Raw genomic sequence first — 18,830 nt, 5'->3', positions numbered from 1 at the left:
AGTTTCTACCGCATTAATAAAGAGTGATAAAAAAGGAAGAAAAATATAGACATGATGCACATTTTGGTTGAACGAATGCAATATATACCCAAAACTATAATTATGTTTTCTTTCAAACAGATCAAAGGTCGGGTAAAGATCTTTTTTACCTTCAACTAGTTTTATTACCCGTGAAATTCACATGCCTAGTTATATTGTCATGTTGGTGATTTTATAGAACCCCGGATTTGCGATCGCACTGGACCCTAAGGAAAAAAAAGGTGTTTGTAAAAAAAATTATTAATAAATAAATATATAATCATAATATATCATCAAAGTATAATATTTATTTTTATATATATGACCACAATTTACTAAACTTTTGCCACGATTTATTAGTATTTTGTCACGAATAATGCTACGTTTGTTAGTGTTTTGCAACGATCATTGTTATTATTGTTTCCTACTTATTTGTTTCTTTTTTATTATACTCCCTCCGTCTCGGTCATTTTTCTACATTTTATTTTTATTTCATTAAAAACAATTGATCTATATAATTAATTCAACCTAAAAGAATATTTTCAAAATAGAAATTTCTATATTTTTATTTGCGAAATATATTTCAAGGTAAATTAAATGATTAACATTCTTCCACTACAATCAACAGAAGTATGATATGTACCCTTTTAACAATTTCAACTCCTGTTAATTACGCTAATTAATTACGTAAGATGAAGACGAAGATAGAAACTCTCATCATCAGTGCGAAGTTTGCGAAGAGGTTTTCTCCAAGGTTTAGCAAATTACTTGAGCATGTTGTTTGTCACATGTGTGTTTTATATTCTCTAATTGATCTCTTTAGTTTCCAATTAATGTTATTAGAGACTGAGATTAAGTATTTGAAGGGAATCAATCCATCTATGCGTTATATGGAGGAGGTGAGAGGAGGTATGGATGAAATACAAAAATACAATGGGGTAAGTGCATTTGAACTCAGACTATAAAATACTTTTGTATAAACTCCAAATGCATAAATAAAAATACAAATACAATAAATTATTGCAGGAACTCAGAGTATTGCAGCAAAATAAAAACAGTAAAATAGAATTTTTTTTACCGGGTCAGACTCGGAATACTCCTTGTCGTCGGCAAGTCCCTGAGTTTGAAGCTCCTTCAAATACGAACCAACATTGTGTTTTTTATATTCATTCGCCATACCTCATCTCACCTTCTCCATATAAGGCAGAGATAGCTTAATCCCTTTCAGAGACTTAATCTCGGTCGCTAATACCATTAACTGGAAAGTAAATAGGCCCATAAGAGAATATAGAACACACAACGGACGCTTTCCTTGATCTAAGGCAGTCGGAAACTTGTTTACCCCCTTGTGTGTGAATTTTCGCCAGGAAAACCCTTCTCCATTCTCGGCCTTTACGAGAAGCTTTGTTTGTAGTGAGATCCTGCTTTCCCTTCACTTTTCTGATAATTTGGGATAATTGGGTATGACTCAAGTGTTCCTTCCATTTTTTGTTTAGGTTTTCTGTAATTGTCAGATTAATTGTTGAGATTTAGAGAGGGGAGTTGTTTTTGGTAAGATTTAGAGCGGCGCATGTTGAACGCATATATATTCCACACATTAGGTTTTCTGATAGTCCAACAACTCAATTAATGGCATAATCTCATCAATTAAGAGGCTTTAAGTCCTAATTAGTAGAGGGTTTAATGTCTAACTAGTTTTGTGACCCGTGAAATTCACGGGATATTTTATTTCTACGGTAATGTTTTTGGTGATTTAATATCATAACATACTACGATTAACTCAACTTACGGTTTCATGTTTTAGGTTAAAACATTTAAGGGTTGCATATATAAAGACAATTAATCTGTTATTTTAAGTGCTACACAAAACCATAATATTGTCAAACAAAGATCCCCAAATATGGAGCACCCTCACTAATTATTACTTATTAAAATTGCATTAATAATACCGGAAATAACATAAAGCACACAATTAGAATTACTATACAAAACCAACACTATAATATTGTAGCTAATAAAATAATAAATTGCGAAACTAAGAATTTTAAGGAGCAACTCAAACAACAACCGGATCATTAAGGCCTAATACTTCATCTATTAAAATAATATTATTCAAAAAAAATTTTATGCCATCTCCCCAAATTCTTCACCTTCTTCCATAAACTTCAAAATATGAAGTACTTCGAGTATATGTCACCACTGCAAACCCCACAAAATTGATATGCTCTTTGAAATTACCTACTTAAATACCGTTGTCTCCTAAAATTTCAATTTATAGCCTTTGAAAAAAGCAATAAACCATTACAAATTTACAATGTGTCAATAATAAAAAACACAATTAAAAGAGAAAATAGACAAAATAATTAAGGCTACAACTCATTCACCTAATACGAGCGTAGAATTTAGAGAGAGTGAGAGATTATGAGCTTCTCGTCAGATATGGTGGCTAAAAGAAAAATTGATTTAATATGTCTTCTTAGAATTTTGACGTTTATTTTTAAACGTAAAATTGAACACCAATTTTTCACTTTGAGTATAAATGTATAACAATTTTTTTGCAAAAATTACGATATATAGTACAAGACAATTACGTATTTTTTAAAAAATATAAATAGTTTTAATTACGAAGACAAATATTTTTTTGTGTCAATTACGAAAACAAATATGAGACTGTGAAATAAATTATTGTTATTTGAACAAAATTGTTATCCAAAATCTCCGTAAACTTTCCAACGCATTGACATTTGACACAAATTATGAGCTCTCTTATTTGAGTCTATCTACTACGGAGTAATAAACAATACATGTATAATTTACCTGTTTATAACTTACATTTTTTTCCCTTTAATTTTACCTTATTTTTGTGTCTTTTGTATTTCTTTCCTCTTCAAATTACCTACGTGATTTTTGCTAATCTGCATTCACATACATTTAATGATACTTTAAAGTTTATATAGTAAATAAAATTATATTGACCAAAAGGTAAAATATTAACATGGCAAAAACTTGACAAAGGAATCATAACATTGTCACATCTAAATCTTTTAAAACCCAAATAGAACCAAATGGAAAATAATTCAAAACAACCAACAACATAACAAATTAAAATATGTTTTATATGACGACGACAACAACAACAACAACAACAACAACAACAACAACAACAACAACAACAACAACAACATACAAATATATGTACTCACCATAATTAATTAAATAAAATAACATAAAATATTTGTGTCACAACTTAGAAGCTCATGGGCAAATGGAAAATAGGTATTAAAAAAAATAAATGAAGGGAACATAAACTATTATATGTATTATTATAGCTTTTATAGTCATTACACAACCATAGATTCCAATATTTAAATTTTAGTTTTAATTTATTTTGTGTTATTGTTGAATAAGATAATTGAATGCCGAGGAGTTCAATAGGTGAATTTAATAAGAAAAATGTTAATGAAAATGGTAGGGCTTAAGTAATATGAAGGGTTTTAATCAATTTATTAATACAATTTTATTATAAAAATTAATTAAATAGGAAAAAATATTTATTAATTTGGTGGGTGTAACTGTTAAGTATTGTTAAGAGTTTTAATCAATTTATTAATATGTTTTATTACAAAACGAATTAAATAAGAAAAAATATTTTATAAAAATGATGGGTGTTAAGTATATATGAAGAGTTTAAATTAATAGATTAACATGTTTTATTACAAAAATTTCAATTAAAAATGTCAATTTTAATTAAATTATGAAATTTTGATGTAAATTTGCAAAGGATACATAAATTTTGGAAAAAAAATATTTAAATTAATGTCATATAATAATAAGTTGATGCTTTATGTCACATTAATTCGTCATATCATATTAAAATTTGTCATGTCATATGTAGTTAGTGACGTGGCTTTTTGGTAGTGCTAGGTGGCATTTACTACGTGGCATTTTAAGTTCCCCTTTTAATAATATTGTATAGATAAGTGTGACAATATATCATCAAAGTATATATATTTATTTTTATATATATGACCACAATTTACTAAACTTTTGCCACGATTTATTAGTATTTTGTCACGAATAATGTTACGTTTGTTAGTGTTTTGCAACGATCATTGTTATTATTGTTTCCTACTTATTTGTTTCTTTTTTATTATACTCCCACCGTACTCTGGACCCCCATTTTTTCTCATATCTAGGCCAAGCCCTTTTGCTGTCTTGTCGTATGCTTCACCAATTGCATCGTCTATAGTCTTACCGAGTTGTATATATTTTCCAAGGATACGAGCAAAAATTATAAGATTGTGACCTCCTAAAACCATATTAGAATTTGCAAGTGATCCAAGAGTATAACTGGAAAAAGTCGTGCTACAAAACTCTCATAGATATCTGGAGAAGACAAATAATTCTTGAAAGAAACTCCTTTCATGTTAAAAAGCGATTACAGGAGTCTACTTAACATACACAATCACCCTACAATACTTATATAATAAAAATCGCATTTAAACACCTACAACTCTTTATTACTAAATGAAATTTGCGGGGCATACACTTTATCGATCTCATCAAGATCCCTACATTCTTCATGGCCTTTATTCTCGCCCTTGCATCCATAGGAGTTGAGGTAACGAAAGAATGTCTTCTTCTTCTTTCTCCCCCATCCATATGCAAAAATTGCATGCCCATATATCCTCGTCACTGCCACCAGTTTTCCTTCCTTTTCCTCATAGGTGATTGTTGGCTGCAACTGTCTCTTACCATCCTTCAGGGTGCGAATGCTCCTACCACGGTTGTCACGCAGTAACGGCATCAGGCAAAGGATCACCCCACCAACATCCTCAATTGCATCTTTGATGGAATCAATCCCATCCGGCAATTGAGGATAAATCTTTGCATATCTCACGGTGAATCGTTTGGTATGAGCCTATGGAAAAAAAAATAAGAATGGGGCAAGTGCATTTGGAGGAATTTGCGATAATTGGGTATAACCCAACTGTTCCTTCCATTTTTTGTTTAGATCCATTGTTGAGAAGATTTAGAGGAGATTTTGGTAAGATTTAGAGGAGAGAGAGGGGGAGTTTTTGATAATTTGTGATAATTGGGTATTAGAGCAACTCCAGTGGACAAATATAATAGGGTGTAGTTTGATTTGCCACATCAACTTTTCAAGCTACGCTGCTTTCCGGCTACATACCGCCTCAATGGTAAACTACAACCTATCATAGCTTGTATGGGTCCACATTCATAATTTTCATCCAATGAGATAATTTATTTTTTATTTTTTTTAAACCAAGCCATGTAGCTTGACAAAGCTACAATGCTTGAAAGCCACTCTTATATTTCCTACTCCAATGGCAAGCTACATGCTTATAATTTTGCAAATATTGCAAGCAAGTCCCTATGTATAAACCATTGGAGATGCTCTTATCCAACTCAATTAATGGCATAATCTCATCAATTAAGAGGCTTTAAGTTAAATTAGTAGAGGGTTTAATGTCTAATAAGTGTGACAATTATTTAGACCTTTTAGATGCTTATTTCGGTTACGTTGGACATGTGATTAGGCTATATTACAAAGTAGGTGTTTAAAAACAGGATCGAATTTGGTTCGATTTTGATACGGATATTGTACCTGTACCTGGTTGTGAAGCGGTCTATTGTACCTGGTTGTCTAATAAGTGTGACAATTATTTAGACCTTTTAGATGCTTATTTCGGTTATGTTGGACATGTGATTAGGCTATATTACAAAGTAGGTGCTTAAAAACAGGTTCGAATTTGGTTCGATTTTGATACGGATATTGTACATGTACCTGGTTGTGAAGCGGTCTATTGTATCTGGTCAATACAACTCAACATAAAGATGAAGGCAAATCTCTCAATGTGTAAGCAAAAAAACAAGTACAAATGTTAAAAAGCTCTTCAGGACCGTTGTACGAGAGAAATACAGCGGTCTCATCTGAGTTTTCGTGCTTTTACAAATGATAAACAGCAACCAGACTTCTCTAATCTCCATTTCGACCTCACATAGCCTCAAACTTCATCTCCATGACTCTCAGCTATTTTCGGAAATAAAGAATCAACAGTCTCCTCTTATTATGACAATGAAAAAGAAAAAACCACTAATTGCCTAGAATGATGTGTAGTAACTAGCTCACCAAAACTCGGAAACCATTAGGATGACCATACGTTTAACACATTGATTTAGCGGCTGCAATAACGGCCTCTTTTGTGATCCCAAACTCCTTGTATATCTTTCCGGCTGGGGCACTGGCACCAAATCGGTCAATCCCGATGGCCTTGCCTTTCCCACCTACATACTTTAACCATCCAAATGTTGACCCGGCTTCAATGCTAACTCGAGCTGTCACATCTGCTGGCAAAACACTCTCTTTATATGAGTCGGATTGAGCTTCAAAGAGCTCCCATGAAACCAAAGAGACAACTCTTACAGTCTTTCCTTCCAGTCTAAGATCATCACCGCTTTGGCGGAATCTCTAATTCCGAGCCTGTTCCAATCAGAATAATATCAGGTTTGTTGTCAGTTGAATTGTCTGATATTGCGTATCCTCCCTTTTCAACCCCCTCGATGGATGTTCCGGGAAGTTGTGCAGTGGAAGCTTTTGACGAGATAGAGCCAGGACTGAAGGTGTATTCCGATGCTGAACTGCAACCTTGTAAGCACCAGCTGTCTCTGTACCATCTGCAGGACGAAGCATGAAAACATTTGGCATTGCCCTTAAACTAGCCAAATGCTCGATGGGCTGATGAGTTGGCCCGTCTTCTCCTAGCCCGATTGAGTCGTGGGTCATGACAAAGATAACTCCAGCCTCTGACAAGGCGGCCATCCTTATGGAAGCCCTCATGTAGTCTGTGAAGACAAAGAAAGTTGCACAGTAAGGGATGAATCCAGGGCTGTGCATAGCGATTCCATTGCAGATGGACGCCATTCCATGCTCCCGAACACCAAATCGCAAGTTCCTCTCCTCAGGTGTATCTTTTTGGAAATTCCCGAACATTTTCAGCAGTGTCATGTTAGAGGAAGCAAGGTCAGCACTTCCACCGAGAAAACCTGGAAGAACTTGTGCAAGTGCATTCAGACATGTTTGAGACAAATTCCTGGTGGCATCGGCAGGGCTCTCAGGGGTATATGTCTGCACAAAACGCAAAATCTATGATGATCACTATAACATCAAAAGGTAAAATATTTGGTGCCATTTAACATTAACCATTATATGGCTTATGGAAAACAACCCGAGTTAGAAGTATTACGCAGTTTCACTCACCGGAAGTGCTTTCTCCCAACCAGATGTAATTCACCAGTGATGATAGACTTAAGCTCTGAAGCGTCATCAGTGTACTTCTTTTCATACGCAGCAAACCTTTTGTTCCATTTAGCTTCAAGAGCTGCTCCTTCAGGGATGTGGCGGCTCCAATGCCTGAAAGGAAATCAATTAACTTCTACGCTGAATTTTCCTTATAGGAGTACTTAACAAAAAAATGAAAGATATTTTCGCAGAGGAACTTACTTCTTCACTTCCTCAGGCACGTGGAAAGGCTCATGTGCCAACTCTTAAATATTTTTATTGCATGCTTTATAAATTAGAATTAGCTTATATTAACTTGATATATCAACATTTCTTTTAGGGTAGATGAAGAGTTTATTTAAACAGGAACTCTATTGCCAAATGAGTATATTAGAGCAAAATAAAAACAAAACAAAAACAGCAAAATAAAGAGATTTTTTTTTACCAAACCAGGCGACGGGATCTTGACATATTTCTCTTTATCAGTAAGTCGACGAGTTTCAAACGCATATTTGAATACATCCATACGCTCACCCAAAAGCCATTTATGGAAAAATAGATTTTCGTGTAGAAATCAAACAGAATGATGTCAACAAATTTTCTACCGCATTAGGGTGTATTCTATATGCGCAAATGAACATTTTTAGGTTTCAACTAATGTTATTAGCGACCAAGCTTCCCAAACTCGAGGGAGTCGTGATGCGGATGGCCGCGAGCCTCGAGGAGTTGCAAAAGACGGTTTGTGAACTCGAGACGAAGGTGGACGAGATGAACACCCGCATCCAAGCGATCAGTGGTGCGATCCCCGATGATCGGGAGGAAGAGATCAATCATCTGCACCGAAAGGTCGAGATGTTAGAGAACACTTGCGCCACTCTCGTGAAAGCGGTGGGCAATGACGGGAAATCTTTGGGGGGCCATAAGGTGAAGGCCCCTCCACCTCGTCCTTACGATGGGGCGAGGGATTTGAAAGCGGTAGATAACTTTATCTTCGATATGGAGCAATACTTTCGAGTAAGTGGGCTCGACGAAGACGCGGAAATTGTCACGGCTAGCATGTATCTAGTCGAGGATGCCAAGATGTGGTGGAGGGCTAGGTACAAGGAAATCGATGCGGGCACGATTACGGTGACATCGTGGGCCGACTTCAAGAGGATCTTGAAGGATCACTTCTACCCCGAGAACACGGAGTTTGTTTCTCGGAAGAAGTTGAAGGAAATCAAGCACACCAAATCAATCCGAGAATATGTGAGGGAATTCTCAGCGTGCATGCTCGAGATTACCGGAATGTCCGAGATGGACAGGACATTCGAGTTCATTGACGGGTTGAAGAGGTGGGGACAACAGGAGGTCATGAGGCAGAATCCCAAAACTCTGTCTTCGGCCATATCGGCTGCAGAGCGCCTGCTCGACTTTCACGGGGAGCGAGAGGCACCAAGAGTTGTGGCACCAACGGGGAATACTGGTGTGTCACAGAGTGGGTACAATGGACAAAGGCCACAAAATAGCGCCATTTTAGTTGGGAACAGTCGGTTCCGCTCGCAAGGAAGTCAAGCCCAATCGGCGAGCACTACAAACTCGCCCTCAAGCTCGTCTTCGAAGGCGGGAAACTCAACTGCTTCCACAACGAAAAAACAGTTCGCATGTTTTGTGTGCAAAGGTCCTCACAAGATGACTGATTGTCCGAACAAAGCTGAGTTCAATGCCATGTTCAAGAAGATGCCGAAGAGGGCTCAAGAACGTCTTGATGGGGCGTTGGCCGACTATCACCAAGAGTATAACGAAGACTCGAGTGATGGGGTAAACCAACCACGGATGGGCTCACTTCAAAGGATTAGCGCGATAGAGAAGTACGAAAATTCCTACGCCAAGAAATCCAACGGGCTCATGTACGTGGACTTGAGGGTGAATGGGAAGCAAGCACGAGCCTTGATCGACTCGGGCGCCTCCCACAACTTTGTCACGAAAGAGGAAGCTGATCGGTTGGGGCTAGTTCTGCGGGATGCTAACAGCTGCCTGAAGTCGGTCAATGGGAAATTGAGACGTGTCCAAGGAGTGGCTAAGAAGGTCGCGGTCTAGGTGGATGAGTGGGCATGGGAGCTCGACTTCACCACCGTTCCGCTGGATGACTTCAAGTTAGTACTCGGGATGCAGTTCTTTCAGAGAGCATTGGTAGTATTGAAACCGAGTGACGGATCGATGCTACTAATAGGGTCTATCGTAGTGGAGATGGTAGACGGCGACGAAGACAAGGGGCAGCATCGAATTTAGGCTATGAGGGTGATACCAACGCCGAAACAAGGGATGCGACCTTGGAGAATGCCTAAAGGTTTGGTGGAGCCGAGGGCGAACAAGACCCAGGCTAACTACGCTGCTAAGTGGCCTGGGGGACGAAAGAAGAGTCTACCGCCTCACCGAGGAGTAGATAATGAGGGCCGAGATGCCCAAAGAAGTAGGCCTCGTACCATCAAGGGGCCGCGTCGATATGCTGGATCGACGTCCTGGTTTGCGGGTCAGTCAACCCAATAGATAAGGCCTCGTACCATCAGGGGGCCGTGCCGAAATGCTGATTCGGTGTCCTGGAGATCTGTCATGTCCTTTAATGCAGGTACCGCAGTGAAGATAGACAAGGGGAAGGTCCATGGGAGCAAGTGTTTGGAGAGACCCCGAGAGATGTTTACTCGGACAACGGCAAAGTGTAATTTCCTGGAAGGCAAGGAGCGAGGAGTGGACTTGGAGAACATGATGTTCGGCAACTTCTATGTCAAGGAGCTTCAGCCTATCCTTGAAGGGACGATGACGCCGATCATTGTGTGGTAAGAAGCTCGTCCACAAGCCGGAGTGCAGAGAAAGCCAAATCCCAACACAACATGGACAACCAGAGCTCAAGCACGACGTCTCACTGGAGCAGCATTCAAGACTATGGCATTGCCGAGGGCGGCAACAGATTAGGTGAGGGAGAGTGTGACGATCCGCACACTTGAACCCTTAGATTTATTTATGCTTATGTAATTTCATTTCCCTTGTACATTTGTAGTAAATACTTTCTTAGTCTAGCATAGTTTTAGAATAGCTTTTATTTCCATAAATAGGTATATCGCTATTCTACACTAGTTTTGTAAAATCAATGTTTTCTGATACCAGGATGTAAATATCAAATTTTCCTCTTTAGGGAGTACTAGTGAATGAAAATCTGCTTCCTACCTTGTGCCTTCGTATTGCTTGTTGTTGCTTTGTTGTGAACGACTCTTTGCCTTCACTTTTCTAATAAGCTGTGTTTTTGGGATCGACACTAGGATCCCGACTCACACCCCGAGACCGATTACGAATGCCTAGTTCTTGACAAACACTAGTGCTTGACGCTCTCGTTGCATCCCGTCGAGTGTTGCCGAGACCCGAGTATCGTGCTAGTGAGCGATCCTTCACTAGTTCGAAGATCCTTGTCGCTTGCATCTTGCCTTGAGACAGGCAAGGGTGCGCGCCACGATCCGGCAAAAGTACCGGACCGTGACACTTGGCAAGTCATCATTTGAGGTACACATATATAGAAGGATATCCTATATAGAATCCTATAAATACCTCATTATTCACTAATTAATGGTAAGATACTTCTTACCAACAAGGCTACAACTTCCTCCCTCTAGACGTAAGACTACTCAAGCTACTAAGAGGGGGCACCGAGACCTTAGCTTCAAGTAAGGTCCCGACTATCCACCAGTACCGTAAGGCATCAGAGAAGGACCCCTTGGGAACCCCTCTGAGGCCCTGTTTGTTACGCGTGCAAGATCCATCCGAAGAGAGCAAGCATTGGCTCGATGTGCCATCTGAGAGGAGCGCTCTGACTCGAGCCAGATTCGAGCACCGCTTACTTGGTTGTTTTTATTTGAAATAATTATTTTTACTAATATTATTATTAATATTAACATTATTATTTATTATTTTTATTAAGAATATTATTAGTAAAAAATTACTATTTTTCCATTATTATAATTAACGATTATTCATATATAATATTGTAATTTTTTTCTTATAACTATTAATATTAGTATTAGTATTATACTATGAATATCAATATTATTATGGTTGATAATAACAATAATATTAAATATTACTATTATTAATATGATTATTTTACTTCAGTTAAGTTCAGCTCAGCTCCATTTAGTTCAGCTCAGCTCAACTTCGTTCAGTTCAGTTCAGCTCTTATCAGCCGGAAAGAAACAGGGCCTTAATCATTTTGCACAGAACTAAGTTTTCAAAACTCAACAAATTCTTCCGTCTAACTACTCATGTTTCAAAGCATAACTCAAGTACTTCTATCTAAGAACTCAACTTAAGTTCTTCTATGGTAAGTAATTTTTGTAAAGATGTGACTTACCCTTTATAACAGCTCAAGTTTGTAAAAATATTCTATGGGAAGTAATTTTTACAAAAATGTGTCAACTCAAGTTCTTTTATATAACAGCTCAACTCAGGTTCTTTAATCTAACTCAACTCAAACTCAAGTACTCAATGTTTTGTGACTCATGTTCTTCAATCTAAGAACTCAACTCAACTTCTTCAGATATCTAACAATGCAACTCAAGTTCTTTTATGTAACTCAACTCAAGTACTCAATATTGTTTAGCATAAGCCACCAAATAATTTTATCAAGATCAATTTTGATGGTTCAAAACGGGATGGCAAAAATATGGAGCTCTAGGCTTCAGTATCAGAGATCGTGATAATGGTGAAGTAGTGTTATTAGGGGCTAAATCTTGCGGCCAAGTTAGTGTTCTTTTAGCTGAAGCTCTTACTTTTAGGGAAAGCATAATCACAGATAAAACTTTAGATTTTAATCTTTTAGTAATTGAAGGAGATAATCTTTGTGTTATTTCCCTTGGGAAATTTCTTCTTTAATTGCCGATGTTATGGTAGAACTTTCTTCTTTCACGGAAGTGAAGTATTCTCATTGTTTTCGGGAGGCCAATATAGTAGTTGCCTTTATGGCCAATTTGGAGCATTCATGTCTTTCTTCTTCAAGGCCTCATCCGAAAAGACGAGATAAGTTGGTCTTACTCGAGGGGATCTACCTTATTTTCTTTCCTAAAAAAAAAAAAAAAAAAAAGTACTCTTTCTTTTGAGTGGTATTAACAAACAATAGAGAAGCTGGATTTTCTCATGCATGTGTCTAGCTTCCAAAGTTCTTCACCAAGTGCTAGGGTACTCTTTCCTTGAGTGGTATGGTTGATTTCCATGTTGGAAAGTCTGGTGCTTAAGTCGTCAATGGCTTCCTCTAACTTAGAAAATCAAGAAACAAGCAAATTCTAGAGAAAACATCATTAACAATGGCTATAAATAGCCATGCTTGTATCATCTTTGTGTGTATTCCTTGAGCTCTAACACATGAGCTTATAGGTCTCACCAACGTCGTTTCCCCCCAAATATCATGTAATATAACACGTTCAACATATAAATAAAGTCATCCATGTTGAGAATATCGTGTCCATTGCATTCCGCTGCCAAAATTCCAACATGACATCATTACGTAAGCCACTTAAGAATTCTGTCAACAGCAAGCGCCCAGGGTTAGTGACACCACATATTCTCAACGTTTCTATTACGATGTAATTCTTATCCATGACATCATAAAGACACAAACCCGTAAATCATTTGTATGAGTGTGTATACTCCACGCCCAGGGTTTAATTTGTCATTTCCAATAGTACAGAATAAAGGTGCAACAAGGAAATGACTATTGACTGCAATTTTTTCTTTTTTGTCCCCGTGTTTTACGCTCCAAAATAAGATTGTCAAAATGATCTTGCTTACTCAGCTTATCTTTGGCAGTCTTCAGATTCTTCTTTTGATTCTTCTTTTTGCAGACTGGCTCTTCTTCTCGTTGCTTTACTTGTGGTTCTTTTGGCTCTTCTTCTCGTTCTCTACTTGTTGTTCTTTTGAAACTTCTAGTGGTGCCTCTTCTTCTTCTACCCGCGCCTCTACGTGTGGCTCTTCTTTTTCTTCTTCTACTACTTTTGCCTCAACGTGTGGCTCTTCTTCTTGTGCGTTTACGTGGGTTCTTCTTCTTCTTCTTCTTCTTCTTCTTCTTCTTCTTCTTCAACTTGTTGTTGTTGTTGTTGTTGTTGTTGTTGTTGTTGTTGTTGTTGTTGTTGTTGTTGTTGTTGTTGTTGTTGTTGTTGTTGTTGTTGTTGTTCTACTTCTTCTTCTCCTCGTGCCTGTACGTGTGGCTCTACTAACTGCACCACTGAACTTTCATGTTCAAGATCAACGTTTGTCGCAATTTCAAGCTCCATTGGTCTTAGGTATTCTGAATCTCCCTTCGCCAAGACATCGAGTAAGAGCCAAGGCCAACCATCTAGCCGCTGAGCCTCATCACTCTGTTAAAAGCAACAATTAACAACAACAACAACAACAACTGAAATCTAAAAGTGTTGGGTCGTGACCCATTTAGTATCCAGCCCAAAAGTTCTCATTAGAACTTGGTCTTATATGTAATAAAAATAAGGGTGCTTGTTTTATATTGGGTTTTTTTCCCACGGATGGCTTGTTTTGGAAGCCAAGGAAATTTGGCTGGTTGGATAAAAAGGAGGTTCTCCTTTTTTGGCGGGTAGCGTAGACCAAAACAAACACACAAACACAAAAGCAAAACTTGCAGGTTTAATTGAGCGTGCGCTCAATTGGTGCCATAGTTTGTCATAAGAAACGGGTTTGTTTTTCTTGGGTCTTCTCAATCATGGTTTGACACAAGACGGTGATTGTCCTGGGAAAGTGACCAAGTGTGTGGTTGAGTGGCAGGAGCAAACTGCAAAGTGGTTTTGTGGTCGAGATTCTTATCTCGGGTTCAGTTAATCGAAGTCAGTATAGTTCTTTGTATACGCTCTTGTATACGGGTTTACACATAATTTAGGTGGTTTAATCTAGACCGTCTTACTAGTTAGTCGATGGAATTTGTCAATTGTTCTAGGGTTTAAATTTGGGTCTTCCTAAATTATTGTGAGTTTCAAATTGGTGTATTGCTAATTTCCCAACAAAAAGACAATGAACTTACTAACAACAACAACTGAAATTTAAAAGACAATGAACTTACCAATAATTCTGTTTTCATACTATTGAGAAGTGCTTTACTATCCGACTCCAAGCCCAACTCAAAAGTTGTTTGCATAACAGCCTCCGAACAATATTGAAGAACTAGTTTTAAACCCGTGCAAAAAATGCACGGGTCGTGATAACAGATGTTATTATTGATACATGATCATATAAATGAGTGTTATTAAATGTGCAATGCCGTAACATTATAAATAAGTCCATAATTCAAGATTTAACGTAATATAATTTCATAATTTCAGTAGCGATCTTCATTCTGATGACATAATACGGTTTTTCATCATTAACGTAACTAACCAACATATAACGTACGTATAATTAAAGAAAAAACAGTTTTTATCTACGATAATGATTTTCATCATTAATGTAATTAAAATAATCGATTCAATCTATCAGTCACTACTTCGAACCACTATCACAAGGATATTACCCTGGTTGGGGCTTGGGGACATTGCACGTAAGTTGTATATGCGAGTAGTATTTTTTTCAAAATGTGCTTTTCCAAAGCATGAGAGTCTAATATATCCCTTGCTCACTACCACCGTCACCTCCATCATGTAATACTACGGTTTTATGAGCCTCTGGGTACTCTATCGAGTGGGCCTTACTCTGTCGAGTAATAAGGGTGTTTTGCATTTTAAAATAGTTTCTGACCTGTAGGGTACTCGATCGAGTAGCCTTGGTACTCGATCGAGTAGCCTTGGTACTCGATCGAGTAGCCTTGGTACTCGATCGAGTAGGCGGCACTCGATCGAGTACGTCAGTTACTCGATCGAGTAGCTCGGTTTACGGGTAATGTTTTGTCGGGTTTTGTTAATAATGCGAATTCGTATATATACCTTTCCGTCACTTTCATAATACGCTTTTACAAACCTAATTACTTTGAAAAGAGTTTTCAACCTACGTACTTCGCATCCTTCGCATTATTGACAAATCCCGGAGCTGGGAAGGTCGGATTTCATCTTTCTTTACATCTTTGTGATCCTTGCGTCGAGGGTAAGATCTACGTACCGAATTTGTCATATTTAATTAAGTCTCGTTAAACCCTAATTTTGGGAATTGGGGATTTGTGTTAGTTTTGTGTGGTTAGTGATATATGTGATGTTGTGTTAGGAGGAGAATTCGTAGATGAGGCTTTTTTATAACAGCTGATGAGATCGTCTGACTGTATTGCATTCCAGGTAGGGTTTCCCTACTCGGTATTAGTCTCATAATGTGTTGGTGGTGATTTGTGATTGTTGATTATTATCATACGAGTATTGTGACGGTTGTTGGTTTTGATTGCTGATTAGTAGTTGTGATTGTTTATATCTGTCTGTGTTCTTCGGGGTGCGTCCCTGGCTGAGTGGAGTCACTTGCGGGAGTGGCTTCATGCCCATTATTCGCCTTCTGTGGAACCCGCCACAGAAGGGATGTGCACATTAATGGATTTGGGTTTATCGCTCGATGGAGATGAGTGGGGCTTAGGTGGAAACGGCTGCGGTCCCCCACTGGCGGCGAGGAATAACCTGTTGCGATGGGTACTCTGGCAGGGCTACACACTTTAGTGTGTAGTCAGTATTGTGGAGTTGGTGATGGAGTTCGGAGTACATGTGTGACGATTGAGCTGTGTTGTTTGTTATACTGTTGAGTTATATAAATTGTGTGATTAGTACTGACTCCGTTTATTGTTTTAAAAACTGTGGTGATCCATTCGGGGATGGTGTGCAGTTGTTGAGCAGGTATGAGTCGAGATACATGGGATAGCTGGGATGTGTCACCTTCAGATGATAGAGTCTTCCGCTGTAGCTTGAGTAGTTGTCAGACATTTCATTTAGTTGTTTAGATAGTTGTTTTGAGAACATGTAACCCGTATTTTGGGCATTTGGTTTTGGATTGTATGTATTCACTAAACTTATACTATTTAAATGTTGTTTCGTTATTGTCTTATGATTATCATTGCCTCGGAAAACCGAGATGGTAACACTTTTATACCTGAGTGGTCCTGGTAAGGCACTTGGAGTATGGGGGTGTTACAAAATCTCTCCAACCCCTCTCAAATATTAAATAAAAATGAAAATCCGTCCACTCTCAATTTCATCTTATACCCTCATTCTCACTTGGAGGCCTTTTTCTATTCCCTTCAAGTTCCGATTGAAAAATCTCTCACATCAAATCTGCCCTCAAAATTTACTTCACACCTCAAATAACGACATTTGTAGTCAATTATCGAAATTATATGTATGATACAAAAAGATCGATCTTTATGTATTTCCGACTATTGATTTCTTTAGAATTGATTTTTTTTCTTCCATACAGTATTGTTATTTTTTTTTTTTTACAGTAATTCACTGTTTTTCCTTTTTTTGTTTTTTTTTTCACTATCTTCAATTATTATGAATATGATGTCTTTCAGACCTTTTTAAAAAAGTTATTTAAATATTGTTGTCTTTAATTATTTCTGTTTTTTTAAGTAATTTTCCATATGTTCACCTCATTCAAATTTAAAGGATTTGACTTTTAACATTAAAGTGAATAATCGGAAGAACTTCTTGTAAGTATGATACAAAACTTATATTTTCTCCTTTTTATATTTCTTTCATTTATTATAAAGTGTATATTTTTTTTCCATTTCGAACGGGAACTTTTTCAAATCTACTTGTATTATACTGGTTATGTTATATTTAGTTCTTTTTATATTTGCTTTCATTTATTTTAAAGTTTATATATTTTCGATTTTAAAAAAAAAAAACTCTCTTACGGAGTAATCTATTTTCTACGAATTTTTTTATCTACCTCTACTATATTGTTTATGTACGAAAATTTAAAAAAATGACATATCAATATATTTTGTTGTTAAAATGTTAAGAAATAATATACTCTGTATTTGTGATGTTGGAATATAATAGTTATACTGATTTTTTTTTATTTACACAATGAATTTAACTACTCATTTCGGATGATTAATAAATATGAATTGTTCACATTTTATTTGTTCAGGTTAGAAGTAGGAGGACGATTATTTGAAAATTTTATTAATTTTTCGTAATTGTAATTTATTAATGTGTAATTGTATAATGTATGATTTTGTGTAAATGTAATCTTAAGTAAATAAAATTAAGATGGTAAAGAAGAGGGTAATTAATTATGTAGAGATCATGGCGGTCCCCACATCAGAAAAAGTAAAGAAAAAAGAAAATTTGTAACAGCCAATAGAAATCCTTTAAAGAACCCATCTTTTATACTATGTAGATTCTTAACCCTATGCTATTAAACGAACTGGATACATCCAAATACCCAAAATGAGAAGAACGCTCACATTTTGTGCACATTTTCACCTGCACAATAATCATTATTTATTTTTAATAATATGCAACAATTATTTGAAAAATAATTAGGACAATAAAACATACATCTTCAGGACTTTTATTGCTGAAAGTCTCTGAAACAGCGTTATGGTTTTTCACGTTCGTGAAGTGGCAGAAAGTAAATGGATTTCATCTGGGCTTTTTTTCATCTATTCTTCGATGTTATTTGTTCTATAAAACAACCATGCCTGCACGTCAAAACAAAAATTGATGTAGCTCGTAAACAAGAAAATATAGAGTTTAGGCTTTACTTCAAATATACCTTCTTCTCCATTTTATCCTTTTTCTTACCCTTTTTCTCCTTGGTGGTAGTGGTAGTGGTAGTGGTGCCGGTGTTGGTCTCAGTGGTGGTGTCAGTAATGGTTGCTTAATTGCTTTCTTCCCCCTTTTCCTGTTCGCTGGTTTCTATTTCACCTCAACAATTGTTTTGATGATATTATCAACCATCAAGGTCACCCAATCCGTCTCTTCGATACGCTGACACGTGTCCAGAAGAGGGATGAACTTTGATGACGTCTTTGCTTCCGTCATCGGGCTGACAAAGAACGAGAGCAAATATAGATACAACAGCTTCTTAAAATTTTCAGTGTTTTTCTCGGTGATTGTCATATCTTTAATCATTTTATGTAAAACACTTTTATTTATCAACTGATGTCATTGTTCCATGTGAGTACTCGTAGCAATATCTGTAATGAATTCCGGAACGAAAACGTGGGCTGGTGATGTGTCACTCACTTTATAAACTTTCCCTCCGGCTTTCATTCCCAAAAGAAATGCCGCCTCATCAACACATAACTTGCACCACTTTTGGACAATATAAAAAGTCTGTTTTTTCTCATCGTAAGCTTCAATCAATCGGCTAATAATCGGCATACTATTCTTCCGACTAGGCGTTTTTAAAATTTTATAAAAGATCGAGTTTTCCATTATTTTAGCTTTTTGTCACGTTCCACTTCGAATTCTGGCAATGACGCCCTTGTTACAAAAACTACAACTTCCTGGTCTTTAATTTGAATTTGTAGACAAGAACTAAATACCACAATTTCAGCAAACATGAA

General features: G+C 36.9%; 1 pseudogene; it reads right to left on the bottom strand.

Annotated features, from left to right (window-relative positions):
- Positions 1-6,015: 6,015 nt before the first annotated feature.
- LOC141586906 (transketolase, chloroplastic-like) lies at positions 6,016-18,046 on the bottom strand (annotated as a pseudogene).
- Between the last annotated feature and the right edge of the window lie 784 nt (positions 18,047-18,830).

The sequence above is a fragment of the Silene latifolia genome, chromosome 6 (assembly GCF_048544455.1).
Source record: "Silene latifolia isolate original U9 population chromosome 6, ASM4854445v1, whole genome shotgun sequence".
NCBI classification, from domain to species: Eukaryota; Viridiplantae; Streptophyta; class Magnoliopsida; order Caryophyllales; family Caryophyllaceae; genus Silene; species Silene latifolia.
The sequence above is the reverse complement of the archived record's forward strand: the minus strand, read 5'-3'. Positions and strand labels throughout refer to the sequence as shown.